Source organism: Xiphophorus couchianus, chromosome 5 (genome assembly GCF_001444195.1).
Source record: "Xiphophorus couchianus chromosome 5, X_couchianus-1.0, whole genome shotgun sequence".
Classification (NCBI taxonomy): Eukaryota; Metazoa; Chordata; class Actinopteri; order Cyprinodontiformes; family Poeciliidae; genus Xiphophorus; species Xiphophorus couchianus.
This window is the reverse complement of record NC_040232.1, coordinates 3,152,603-3,167,185: the sequence shown is the minus strand read 5'-3', so window position 1 is coordinate 3,167,185 and position 14,583 is coordinate 3,152,603.

The following is a 14,583-nucleotide window of genomic DNA, read 5'->3' as shown; positions in this document are numbered from 1 at the left end:
TAGTGCTAAGCTACATATTTAGCTAGGTCAGAGCTAAAGTGCAAATACCCTTGCTGATAAGCGGAAGTGGACTATCAAAATAAAAGCTGTCTAGACTTATTGGCAAGTTAATTTACACAATACCTAAATATTTAGATCAAATATAACTTTGAACTAAATATATAGCTTCAACTTAGATATTTAGCTTGCTATCTTAATATTTAGTTTCAAATTAAATAATTTGCCAACTAAATATTTAGATTAAACCTAATTATTTAGCTGGTATGCTAAGCTATTTTGCTAGCTAATTAAATATTAAGTACGAAACGGTGACATTTATAAATGAATCAATAACACAGTGAAAATATGACTTAGTTTTTCTTATAACAGGCTAAATAAGTAATCAGCTCCCATTCTGCACCTCCTTCAGCAGAGTGAAGTGAGGCCGTCATGAGAAATGTCTAAGATGAAGATGAAAACTGTCCCTGCAGTGATATTAAGTGAATCCCATCCTAAACTATCAAAACCAAATCCGACGTGTGCAGACAGACAGACCTGCAGAGATAAAACGAGTGTGAGCTGAAAGGAGGGCGGGTTCGTCCTGCAACGAGCCCATCTGAGTGACTTTACCACCACAGGTCTGGGGACAATGGAGCATTGTGTTAAAGTTATTTAATCCACTCCTTCGCTGTAACACTGATAGTTAGCAATCCCAGAAAAGTGATGTCACCACAGCTGCTTGCAGAAAATAAAACAAAGAAGGGCCTTTTAGGATGGGAAAACCTGAAACTAGATTAAAGCCAGAGGGAAATTTAGAGCTTAAAAGGTGCTAAATGCATCACACACAAACACACAGCGATTACTCTGCCGAGTTTGTTTAAAGAAAAAGAACAACCTCGGTCAAAGTTCAAAACTTTTTGAACTTTAAGAGTGGCACCGAGTGGTGTACCAAATAAATAACTGCAAGGATTGTGAACAGAGTTTCAAAACAGACCAATAAAATGTACAATAATTTATTTAAAAGGTGAATAATTAAAAAGGAGGCACAAGCAGTCCTTGAAGGCAAAGTCAATAAACAAGTCCGTAACAGACTCTTAGCTGGCCCAAAGGGGGCGCGGTCCTCTACTGCTCCCGGTCCCTGGCGAACCTCGGCCGCGATCCAGCCACTCCTGCTCCTACAGCCCGGCCGCCCGCTCCTTGACGGCGACCAGTCAGGCGACTCACTGCCCTCAACAGCGATCAGACGGGTGGTACTCCTTGGTGACCAGTCCACCCGTCTCTAGTCCTCCGGTCCGCCTGCGCCGTCCTCTAACACCAACACCAACAACCAGCCTGGCTCCGTCTGCTTCTCCTCTAGCTGTCTCACAGTCGATGGCTCATCATCCCTCCTGGTCTGCACGCTGCTTAATTAGATGCAGAACACCTGTACCGCTGCGGTGGGGCGTCTCCCGGTGTACATGGCACGTGACCTCAAAACAACCAATCAAAAACATGCAACACAACACCCCAAAAACTCAACTAAATCTAAGAAAAGTAAATAAGTTCAAAATATAACAAGCAATCCAAAACAGCAATATAAGAAACATAAATTTAAACCAAAAAAGGAAAACCAAGGCCACATTACCACACACCCCCACACTTTAACAAGGCCAGTCCCAGCCGATAGTCACTCTCTATAGCGAGAAGGACATTGTCCTCTTGTAGCACGTGTAGAGCGGCGCAATACTTGTTCTTCATTAGTTACAGGATAATAGAGCATTAAAGGCAGTTCATGAGTTTCAACGGGAGGTTGTTCTCTCAACGTGTCTGTGGAAGGAGCGATACAAGTCTTCAGAGCATTTCTGTGAAAGGTTCGTTCCTTCCCACCCTTCTCTGGTCTAACACGATAAACCCGACCTATGTCCCCAACAACACCCACAACTACAAATGGCTCTGGATCCCACCAACTGTGTAGTTTCCCCTGTCCTTGTCTGTTCCTATCACGGACCCACACGCATTCCCCAGGGAGAAACGCACTGGCTTTGGCTTTCTTGTCATAAAACCGTTTCTCATTGTTTGCTGCACTAGTCATCTTATTCCGGGCTACCTCATAAGCATGAGACAACTTCTGATGGTGTTCTAAGACCCATCACTGCAAGTCTCGGCGGGGTTGTGCATCTAACACACCCAAACTCAAATTGACTGGGAGCCTAAGATGACGACCAAACATGAGATAAGATGGAGCGAAACCAGCAGCACTATGAATAACATTATTATAAGCATGCAACAACTCTGGTAAGTGCTCTGGCCACCTACTCTGTTTTTCAACCTCGAGTGTATGAAGCATGTTCAATAATGTTTGGTTCATCCTTTCTACTCTCCCATTACCTGCTGGGTGATATGGGGTAGTGCGACTTTTAGAAACGCCATACAAGCTGTATAGCTCTTTCATAAGTTCTGATTCAAAATTTGGTCCCTGGTCAGAATGAACCAGGGACCAACCGGCTGGGCAGCTGAACGGTTGGATGACATGGGACCAAATTGCACGAACAGTAGTTTGAGCAGTTTGATCATGTGTAGGAACAGCCCATGAGTAACGGGTGAACATATCAGTCATTACTAAAATACTTTGATAAGTGTCACTCGGCCGATGCAAGGAGAGAAAGTCAAGAGCTACTACCTCTAAAGGGTAAGACACTGCTATTGGCTTAAGAGGTGCTCATGGCTCACGGTCTTTTTGTAGACTACATACAACACACCCATTCTGAAAACACTGTACCCCCTTTTCCATGCTTGGCCAGAAGAAATGGTGCCTTAGATGAGCAAGGGTCTTCTCCACTCCTGCATGGGCTGTAGCTTCATGACATTTCCTCCAGACCTCCTGACGCTTAGAATCTGGGCACACAATCTGGAAACGGGGCTCACATACATAAGAGTCAAACACACGTCTGCAGAGAATCCTTTTGTGTATGCAGAATCTCTTCCAATGTTTAAGCAGCTTTTTGGCCAGTTCACTTAGAATTGCCTGTTCAGTCTTGTTTGGGGCTCTCCCCCTTTCCACATACACTCGTACCTGCTGTATGTCTGGATCCGCCCCCTGTAGAGTCTGCCAGTCCTCCCCCAGCTCAAGTGAAGCCATGTCTTCTGTATCTGTATCCATTACAGCTGCCACAGTGCAGCCAATGTTGGCTGTAGGCTTGGGGAATCTGGACAATGCATCTGTATTCACATTCTCTTGTCCTGCTCGATACTTCACCTCAAAATCAAATGAGGCTAACTGAGCAACCCACCTTTGTTCCACAGCCCCAAGTTTGGCAGTTTGTAGGTGGGCAGCTGGATTATTGTCAGTAAACACTGTAAACTTGGCACCAGTTAAATAGTCCTTAAATTTCAGTGCTGAGAGCTCCAATTTAAATGAGCTGTAGTTTGCATCATTTCGCTCTGCGGGATGTAAACTGTGACTGGCGTAAGCGATTACTCGCTCTTCTCCCTCTTGGTTTTGTGCCAGTACTGCACCCAATCCATGATTGCTGGCATCAGTGTAGAGGCTGAAAGGCTGGGTGTAATCTGCACAGGCCAGTATTTGTGCTTGAGTTAATGCCTCTTTTAGTTTGCCAAACGCCGTTTGACACTCTAATGTCCAGTCAATTAATTTGGTGCCATGTTTCTTATCAGTAGGAATGCCTGTTAACAGAGAATTAAGTGGGCGTGCAATTTTGGCAAACCCCTGGATAAAACGTCTGTAATAGCCAGCCAAGCCCAGAAATGCCCTCACTTCTTTAACGGACTTTGGGGCGGCCCACTCTGTAATTGCGGCCACCTTGTCTGGATCAGGCATAACTGCCTTCTGGTTGACCACATGACCCAAAAATCTCACCTCTCTCTGAAACAGGTTGCACTTGTCAGGTCTCAGCTTCAGGCCGTGCTTCCACAGACACATGAAGACTTCTTCCAGATGCTGCAGGTGGGTATCAAAATCAGGTGAGAAGACAATTATGTCATCCAAATATACAAGGAGGGACTCAGCAATCTGACCACTTAGACATTGTTGCATTAATCTCCTGAAATGTTGCAAGTGCGTTGCAGAGACCAAATGGCATGCGCTGGAATTCAAAAAGACCCACAGGTGTAGTGAAGGCAGTCTTTTCTCTATCCTTTGGATCGACGTCAACTTGCCAATACCCACTGGCCAGGTCTAAAGTGAAAAACCACTCCGCCTTGGAAAGGGAGGTTAGAGTCTCCTCAATCCTAGGGAGAGGGAAAGCATCTTTGTGAGTAACAGAGTTCAGTTTTCTATAGTCGACACAGAACCTCCAGCTCCCATCTTTTTTCTTGACCATAACAATGGGTGCAGCCCAGGGGCTGGAACTCTCAGTTATCACACCTTTGTCCAACATGTCTGCTAGCAGTGACCTTATTTCTTTATACACGAGTGGTGGCAGTGGTCTGAATCTCTCCCTTGTAGGGCATGCATCTCCAGTTGGAATGGTGTGCTTGACGGCATCCGTCCGACCAAAGTCCTCATCATGTTTAGAAAACACTTTCTCCCATTTTTTCAGTAGGGTGGTCAGCTTACCGGCTTCGGCAGGTGTTACACCTGGTCGTTCCACTAGCCTCTGAAGGCTGAAGTCTTGGCTCTCCTCTAGGGAATCCACAGCTTCCACCAGCCCGACTTGTACCACGCCACTGTCATCAACAGCCAGGTCAACATCTCGACCCCCGTGGACATCTACATCGTTGACTTGGTAGAGGCGGCCAATCTTTTGGTAGCACCCTAGGGTAACTGAAAAATTATTCAAATTTTTCAACCGAACAGGGAGTCTACCATTTCTGACGACAGCAAGGGTGCGGCCCACTGAGACAGTGTTGAGCTCCTCCAGGGCTTCCACCAGGCCGCAGTAGTCTCTCCCCGCTGGTCCTGCTCGAGCTCGTCCCCAGATCACCACCTCGCTTCTTGCTGGAATCTTGACCCCTTGTCGCTAAGCTGGCCAGACGTATCCCATGAGCTCAACCTCTGTGGCAACAGCGGTCCTCCGGCAAAGGGAAAAAGCCTCCCGCCATGCCCGCTGAGACCTCGGTTTTTGGCAACAAAAGGACAAAGGCTTCCCAGGGTTACGGAAAACCATATCCCAGCATGGTCTGATTATGTTCATGCCAATAATGAAGGGATTTGTGGAACATTCATCAGTCACTACAAAAACACCTTTTTGGTCAATATCAACACCCTCAATCTTAAAGTCCATTAGGGCGTAGCCTACGCAGGGGATCTTAAGGCCATTTACCGCCTTAAGCTGGATGTAAGTGGGAACATTATTAACATTGGAGTCAGGAAAGTGTTTGAGGAACAGGATCTGTTGCATAAGTGTCACTTGTGAGCCAGTATCCAAAGGTCCCTCCAAATTAATTCCTCCCACAGACACATCCACATATGGGCAATTCCCCACTAAATTAGTAGTGGCCCTTCAGTCTTTTTGACCTGACCCCACTGCATGGGCCTCAACAGTAGGGTGTGCTAGTTTAAAGCTGGCTGATTTACAGAGGATTCTCTGCAAAATCGGGCTATATGACCTGGTTGTTTGCACACCCTACAAATGGGCCTACCGTCCTCGTTCCATCGGTAGCCGGTGTGACGATCCTGGTGCCGTTTCCCCCGGGGATGTGGAGAGATAGTTATGGGGCGTACTGATGTTTGTGTGGGACCCGTTGATCTCTGGTCTTTGATTAACTCACGAGCAAGGCCCTTCATCTGGGCCTTCACCTCCTCCATGAGTTCCTTTTTCAGCTCCTGTTTCCACACGTCACTTTGTTGGTGAGATAGAACAGCATTAGGATCCCTTACCGCAGCACATGTCACTTCAGGCCATTTTGGACTTTGTTCTTCTTCCAATAGAAGAGCCTCCTGTTGAACAGCACTGAACGTTGCATCAGGGTCCAGGCACACAACTTGCTTTAACATCTGAAGTACGGCACCATCCTCCAGGCCAAGCAGAAATTGGTCCCTAAGGTGGGTATCAGTGAGTGCTTCTGTTGCATCATGTTTCTATAATTTTCGATACAGCTCTCTCAACCGAAGCCCATACGCCTGAACAGACTCGCCCAGCTTCTGCACACAACCAAAAAATTGTGACCGTAAAGCAGAAACAGGAACCTTCTTTATATACAAGTCATCCAGTACTGAGAATACTTTTGTCACCTTATCACGTTCATCATCACAGAGCACATTAATTTGGCGTCTGGGTAAGCCAGACAAGGCACCAATCAAAATCTTTACTTTGTGTGATTCAGGTAAGTCATTTGCATCTAAAAGACCTTGTATTTGCTCCTTCCATTCATTATATTTGGTATCGTCATTTTGCCCTTCAAATTTAGGGATCCATGGAGCACCGGGATAAATGGGCATCATCATTTTTACAAGAATAAAATAAAAACTTCCATTTCTTCATTTTTTTTTTATAAATCTATTAAAACACTGCTCACAATCCTGCTAAATCCTTGCTGACAACGCCAAATTCTGTGAAATATCAGTAAAATTATGATTTCAAATAAAACTCTACAGCATTTGCTTTATATTTTAAAGTGGGCAACAAATCTTTCTTCACTCCTCAGAACTAAGCTGCACTTTTTTCTTTTTTTCCTTTGCAAAAAAGTTCAATGATTCATTTCCTTCGAAAATATTAAATTAATTTTAGTTTAAATGTTCTAGCTTTGAAAATAAATAAACCCAATAACTTAGTTCTACCTTGTTTGTAGCTCTATGCTGGTAATATTTTGTAGGGAAAACGTGGCACTTTCAGCAGAAAAGGTTGCTGACCCTGATCTACATGGAGCTCTGCAGAACCGGCTTGTTTTCCTGTTTACTGTTGCTGTCAGGTACGTCGACATGCAGAAACGTTCACGTCATTAACCGTAAATTCCTTCTGCAGAATCCTCCAGCGGGAGACGATCTGCACCGAACCGTCTCTGATCTGGTTGTTTTTCTTTTCACTGTTGCTGACAGACGACAAACAGACGATGGGCGATCCGTCATCCTCCACCAGCGCAACAAAGTCAAGCTCCAGCTACTTCAATATTCTTCAAAGAATCAATACTTTTGAGGCTTTTTCTAATTTTCAGTGAACCTAAACATTTAACATGCTGATGTCTGTAGATTCTCAGAGACACAAACCTCACAGAAGTTTGAGTTTTTTCAAACTTCCCGGATTTTGGGGTGAATTTGTTGTCTTTTATGTTGTGTGTTTTTAATTATCTCTGCAGAAAGATGCATTTTAGTTTTCACAGGTCAGAGGAGCAGAGGAAGGATAAATTGAAGGATTTTTAATAATGACAAATAGGCTTGAAGTGCCGTTATGATGTGATCAGGACAGGAAACTGGTGCAAAAGAATCCAGTAATGAACTATGGAAAACCAGGAGTTTAAAGACTGAGGCAGGGAAGGGAAATGACGAGCTAATTAAAGAAGATGTGGAACAGCTGTGGCAGGAAGCTGAACTAAGACTGAAGGAAGTACAAACCAAGGAAAAAAGACACAACAATAATGGAAGACAAATAAATTCAAATGTACAAACAACAGAACTCAAGAATAAACTAATAAACTAAACATAAAGAAATGAATGTATATGGCAACACCTTTCTAGCACTAATGAATGCAGAAAAGAACGAAGTATGGCAAGACCAGAGGTGGACACACCGCTGCTAAGGTGCTAATGGCATAGCTGATTTTGTTTTTAGTTTATTTTTATTTAGTAAAAATAACTTCCTCTGACAGATTGGAACATGTTCAAAAGGCGTAAAGGGACTTGATGCAACTCCTCCTTCTCAACCTTTTTCTTCTAGACAACATCCAAATCGCTCAAGAGGTGTTGCTGGTTTACTGCTACGATCTTTCTTAGTTAATGGAGACGATATTTTGCTTTAATAAGATGTAAATGTAATTTAACTGAGAAAATTTTCTCATTTATATAAGCTACTCCTGAATTTATTTCCAAGCTCTGGCAGTTAAATGCTTCTGTACTTTAGCATTAATTTCCACTAAAAACCATGTTGCTGTAGCGCTTTAGCGTTAGTGGATCTAATGTTTATAATTAGTGCTGTATGGTTAGCAGAACTAATATTTGTAATTAGAATTTTAGTTCTAGTAGAACTAATGTTTGTGATTAGTGCTTTAGGGTTAGCACCGCTAACCGTTTAGTTAGCCATGCCCACCATGGCCTGAACAAAGAAATCTAATCAAAGAGCAAAACAACCAGATTCATTCTGGTCTTTTTTTTTCATCCTAAAGGTAACATGCTTAACATTTTCTCTAATTCCTGTGATAAAATTTCTTGATGTGCTGAAACAACTGTGGGCTGTACCCACAAACCCAGAAAACATTATTACTGGGCGTTCACAGACAGGTCTGCGAGTAACAGGCCAGAGAGTATGCAACTTTAATGACTGCAGACATTTTAAAGCAGCACTTTGAGGTAAACTGCTGAAAGCACGCTACAACTACAGACGCAGCTTATGTACCACAAGGCTCACATGCATGTGGCCGAGGCTGGCTTCAATTAAAAATCTATTACTGTCAAAACCAATCAACACTGCTTGTAGGGATCTCAGCAGCAATAATTAAGCTTGCATTTATCTCTGCTGTCCACGCACGTTGAGGTTCTGCCATGCAATTAAAGTCCCACAGACGATATTATCTAATTTTCTGGTTTACAGTATTGATTCAGTTGAATATTTCTGAAATCACAGTTTATCATGAGAACAAAGTATTTATAGCCTTTGCTAGTCAAGCACGTCATAAATCTAATTGGAGCCGTTGGCCACAGGCTGCCAGACGCTGGCGGCTCTGCTGGATCCGTACCTGGAGCTGGTTATTCACGGTTCGTCTCAGTCATGGGCCAGAATCTCTAAAGTGACAGCCTCAGCAGAGACATCTATATTTAATCTTCCTGCCTTTCCCATGTCAAGTTGAATTGATGCTGGTATCAGATTTGAGCATAACTGTGTTCAAATTATTATTATTTTTAGCTTTTTAAAATGATGACTATGAACTGAGCAAGGAATAACTCTCAAAAGTAAACACATCACTGTAATCCTACGGTAAGCAAAGGCTTCACACAGCAGGCAAATGTGAGCCAAATCTGATTGTTTTGCCCATATGCAATATCCGACTTTTTCATCGCGGTTTGAACCGTCCGCTTCCAGCATTTCACACCTCCTAAAAAATCTGATTTGTTCCACTTTCATACGTGGAACTAAACTGGATTTTTTCAAAGCGTCTGCAGTCAGAACAATCATGTTACGTTTCTGATTATCGACAAGTAAATCTGCAAATTAGCAAAATTTTACCTCTGAGTTAAATATTTAGTTAGCAAATTAAACACGTAGTTTCAAACTAAATAAAGTTAAATATTTAGCTCACAGTTAAAAATGTGACCAATATGCAAATTAGCTAACTGAGTATTCAACATCCATCTAAAGTTTTTGCTGTGGGCTAAATATTTGGTTAGAAAGCTAAATATTTAGCTCAGCACTAAAAATGTAGCTACTTTGCAAAACAGCTAACTTGCTAAATATGCTATTTGCTATTTATCTTTGAACTCAATATTAAGTTAAAAAGCTATTTATCTTAGAAATAAAAAAAATTGTTAATATTCAAATTAGCTAACTAAATATAGCTTCAAACTAAATATTTTTCTTCAGGCTAAATATTCAGTTAGCAAGCTAAATACTTAACTAGGAGCTAAAAAATGTGCAAATATGCAAATTAGCTTGCAAAACATTTGGTTTCTGACTAAATAGCAATCTAAATATTTAACTTTAAAGCAAATCTTTAGCTTGCTAGCTAAATATTTAGCTTTAAACTAAATCTTTAGTTTGCTAGCTAAATATTTAGCTAGCAAGCTAAATATTATAGCCTCAAACAAAAATATTTAGCTTGCTTAATAAATATTTAGCTTGCTAATTAGATTCTTAATTTGAAACTGATACATTTATAAATGAATGACTAACATGGTAATAGTATGACTTTGAAAGATGAACCCCCATTTTTCTCTTGTAACAGGTAAAATAACCCAAATTATTCTGTTAATTTTTGACTGTTATTTCACAAACGGCACCCTGCATGAAAAGACACCAACGCAGCCTTTTCCTTCTATAACAGGACCTGGATTTCTCATTCTCACTGCTCTTCTGTGAGCCGCTGCTCCCACAGCCTGAGGCAAACTGGGCACATTTTGATTTAGAGGCAGTAATGGCCTTATGCGTCCTCGAATGCCACAGCGCTTCATGCTTTCATGTGGTCAGCATTCTGCCAGGGCAGGGTCACTGTTATCGATTAAATAATCTGAGTCAGTTGAAGTCAGTGACAGGGTGCATTCATGGTCCCGAAGGAAGACCCGGATCTTCAGAGACGGCCTAATCCATCTTCCAGGGAAATGAGAGGAGAGAGACAATTATCTCCTGAGCAACATGTCTGCCTTTAAACAAAGCCGAGCCGGCCGTTCGCTGCCGTCTTCAGTTGATCTGCCTGGAATGTGAAGCTAAAGGAAGTCCTGCAAGCAAAGCTCAACTTTTGATTAAAGTGATCTAACTGGCAATCCTGGTGAAAGAAGTTGGCCCAGTTTGAAGGAACAGTCAGAGAAATGGATTCATTTCACTTTTACCAGCATAAAAATACAAACTAGATGTGGAAAAGTCTTTAGAAAATTATTTTATGGACTTGTACACAAAAACAACTTAATATTAAAAAGATCTGGATGTGGAGAGCCACATTATTAAGCTGGAACTAAGCCTGATGTAAAAGAATAACGCTGCTCCCAACAAATGTTGAAAAAAGCCAGAAAGTGGGCGGAGCCAAGCTGCGGTTAGGGGCGTGGCCAGGTGTGGGTGAGCAGAGTGGAGCATGGTCAGTGGAAATGGACTTTGTTGCTATATTTAGAAACGTTTTAGACATCTATTGGGATTTCTTTTTTCAAATAGCAATGAATCTAGTGACTTTTTTATGTTTTTGGAGACTCCTATGGCGACAACACAGCAGAAATCGGAAGAGAAAGAGAAGTGGCCACAGTGGTAAAAGAAGAAAGATTCATTTATTGATTGACTGGCTTCTAACGTGCATAAAAGCATTTTAATATAAACTTTTCTATGTAATATCTTCCTCTGTGACTTTCCTTGAGAAACATTTGCTGGGTGAATTTATGGAAAACTGTGAAACCTCCAACATTAAGGCGGCTTCGCTTTTCCAACAATAAAAGTGTCTGTTTGTGATGAAATGTATAGGAAACTCAGAGCACCTTTAACATCCATGCAACTGGTTTACTCAGTCAGGTGGTCAATTCATGCCAGAAATCTTTCCAGTGTTTGTTGGATACTAGATCATGATCTGAGATCTGAGATTACCACACCTGAAAGAAAACCTGGTGCTTTAATAGTTCATATTTTAAAATCATTAAAATGGCATCATTGTGTGAATGACGGCTAATTAAAATGTCAGATTTGCAGTAAGTTGCTCTCCGTGTGACTGTGCAACCTTTTCCGTTAGAAATCATCACTGCTGGGTGGGAACACTTTCACTGATAGAAGAGCTAATTTTTCATTTAGCTCTTTAGCTAACGTTGAAAATGTTTAGCATATTTAGCTTCCCCTAAATTAATTATTCCGGATAAATCCTAAAGTGCTCATTTATTTAGCAGTTTTGTAAATTGTAAGCTGAATAAACAAACAAATGGACACTTTTATTTTCAGACAAAAAGTAGTTCAAACCATTGAGAAATAAATTAATAAATAAAATAAAGTTCTACATCGTTTAGTTGACTGTATGCCTGCAAACCATTTATCGATCCATCCATCCATCCATCCATCCATCCATCTTTTTCCGCTTATCTGGGGGTCAGGTCGCGGGGGCAGCAGGGAGCCCCAGACTTCCCTCCCTGGCCACTTCTTCCAGCTCTTCCGGGGGAATCCCAAGGCGTTCCCAGGCCAGCAGAGAGACATCGTCCCTCCAGCGTGTCCTGGGTCTTCCCCAGGGTCTCCTCCCGGTGGGACGTGCCCGGAACACCTCACCAATCCGCCTGTCGATTTCGGAGACAAAGCGCAGCCCTGGCAGAGTCCAACCCTCACCGTTTAGTTGTGTGATCATTTTTGCCTTCTTGAGTTTGATATACGATGTTGTGTCATTTATACATTGTTGGTGGCAACATGGTTGAATTTAGCCCTTTAGCATTAGCTTCCACAAACGTTAGCATTAGCTGAACTACTGTTTTTAATTGGCTTTTTAGGTAGCAGTTCCAACCACTGGAAATCATGTTTTCAGTTGACGCCTTGTGAACTCTTTGTTAAGAAGCATGAAGAGAAACTTCTGCTTAGATTTCTGCAGCTGGAGAATCTTCATCTGAAGCACCAGAACGTTCCTCCTCTTCCTCCGCTAGCAGATGTTACTCTGTCGTTTCTCATCTGCTCCACTTCTTTAGATGTTTCCACTCTCATCAGCACCAAGCAGATTGTTTTTCTCTCCGTATTTTCAGCAGTTTTCCATTTGTGTAAAAAGTGATGAATGGGTCTGAAAAGCCTCAGATGCTGTGAAATCCTTGTGAGACATCACTGTTTTTCTTTTTCAGCTGTTTCATTTCTGTTCTGAGGACAGACAGAATCCAGCTGGGCCCCGCCCTGCACTGAAGGAAAGAATTAGCATTTTTTCATTGGTTTTGTTTTAAATCTGTGCATCTTAATCCCCATTTCACCACCTAGAAAGCTTTTATAAACATGTCAAAATGAAAACTGCATGGATTTCTCTGCATTTTCCTTTCAGGCATCTAAACATAGTTTGCTTAAAGATGTTTTCAGCTCCAGTTTTAGGCTTCCTGAGTTTTGATTTTGATTTTGGTTGTTTTTTTCCTTTCATCTGATCCTGACAGAGGGCTTTGCAGTGTCTGTTAAAAATGTGGAAACTGGAAAACAAAAGAAGTTTCAGGCCTAAACCAATGTTACTTCAGCTGATGATAATTATCTGGAAGTCATGTTTTTATGGGGAAAAGTCCACAAAAGTCCTACGCCGGACATAAGAGATGTTTTCTCCTTCTTTTAACAACTTTCTGCAATGTTGTCCCAAATTTTACTTTTTTAAAACTCAAACTAAAAGCTGCAATGATCAAGGATTCAAATGATTGGTGATTTAAAATGACATAAAAATTCTGTTTATCCAGAGTGAACAGAATTATTCAGACTTCTAAAATATATATTTAGACTATTCTATGCTTATTGTCAAAATAAAAGTCAAAGTTCTTGTTTTTCTCCACAAGTTTTGCAAATATAGCTGATTTCTACTGAAGCATTTTACGGTCTTAATCAGCGTCTTTTTGAACATGTTTTTACGGTTTTTGTTTGGACTTTAGCTGCTTTTTCATTCACCTTTGCTCCTCTCCTTGTTTCTGGCCATGTCAGCTGCACTTTGTTGGTAAAATTAAAGACAAAAGAAGAAAACAAGAAACTAGACCAGATGGTCAACACCTCCAGAAAGCCTAAAATCTGAGTCACTGGAATGAAAATCCACAGGAGTGACGGTCGGGTTGTCCTCCGTGTAAAAACCTCCTTTCCAGATGTAAAGTTCTCAGAAAACAGACGAAGCTCTTTTCTTTTCTTTTTTCTTGAACGTATTCTGTTAAAGGCATCTGTCAGATGGGAGTCTTTCATGGTAAAAAATTGTGTGCTCAGGTGACAACGACGGCTAATAGTGTCACCTCAGAGCGTCTTCGGTTACTTCAGACAAGTCCAATACTTCCTCCCACTCCCCAGTTCAGTTGGTCTCCCTTTGTCTCCCACAAAAGAAGGTGACACTTTGAATCGCAGGATGTGATGGATCGCCCTGGAGGTCAGAAGCCTTTACCAGTGTACTGGTTTCATCCCAGCCCAGCCGAGCTCCCAGCCTTGAATAGGCGCTGCGAACCTGTGTGTGTGAAGCATTATTAGGTGGGGAGTCACTGAGGCATTGTGGGAAGGATGCCTCTCTCTCTGCACTGGGAGGGTGGCCACATTGGCTTCATTCACATACAATTAATCTTATTTAGGCCTCAGATTTTCCACCTTAATGTAGGATAAAACAGTGTCTCCAGTCAGAGGCTTCTTCAAATTCGCTGTAACACTGACTGGAACAGGAGATCTACAGCCATCAGAATCTCCAACTACCGATTGAGGAAACGTAAATAATTTGATTTAATTTCCCTTTGGTATCAGTAAAGTATTCTTGAATTGATTAGAACTGAATATAGTGTTTTCTGAAAACATTTGGTTATTATGGTTTTAAAATGTCTTACAAATATTTGGGGAATATTTGTAAAACATTTTAAAAACTAGACATTATTTTCCTCCCACTTCACATCGATGAATCTTTGTTTTGGGCAGACGTGAGTAGTAACTAGTTACATTTACTTAGTTACACTTACTTCAGTAACATTTTTGAAAAAATTACTTTTAGGAGTAACACTACTCTTACTTGAGTGAAATCTCTGGATTTTCTAGCCACTGTGAATAATTTCACCAAAAACTCACCAGACTCAGACACACATCTGCAGTTTTTGACAGAAACTGATTTGGAAAATTTTCTTGCCTGAATTTATTATTTTTGTTTCTTATATGAATTATC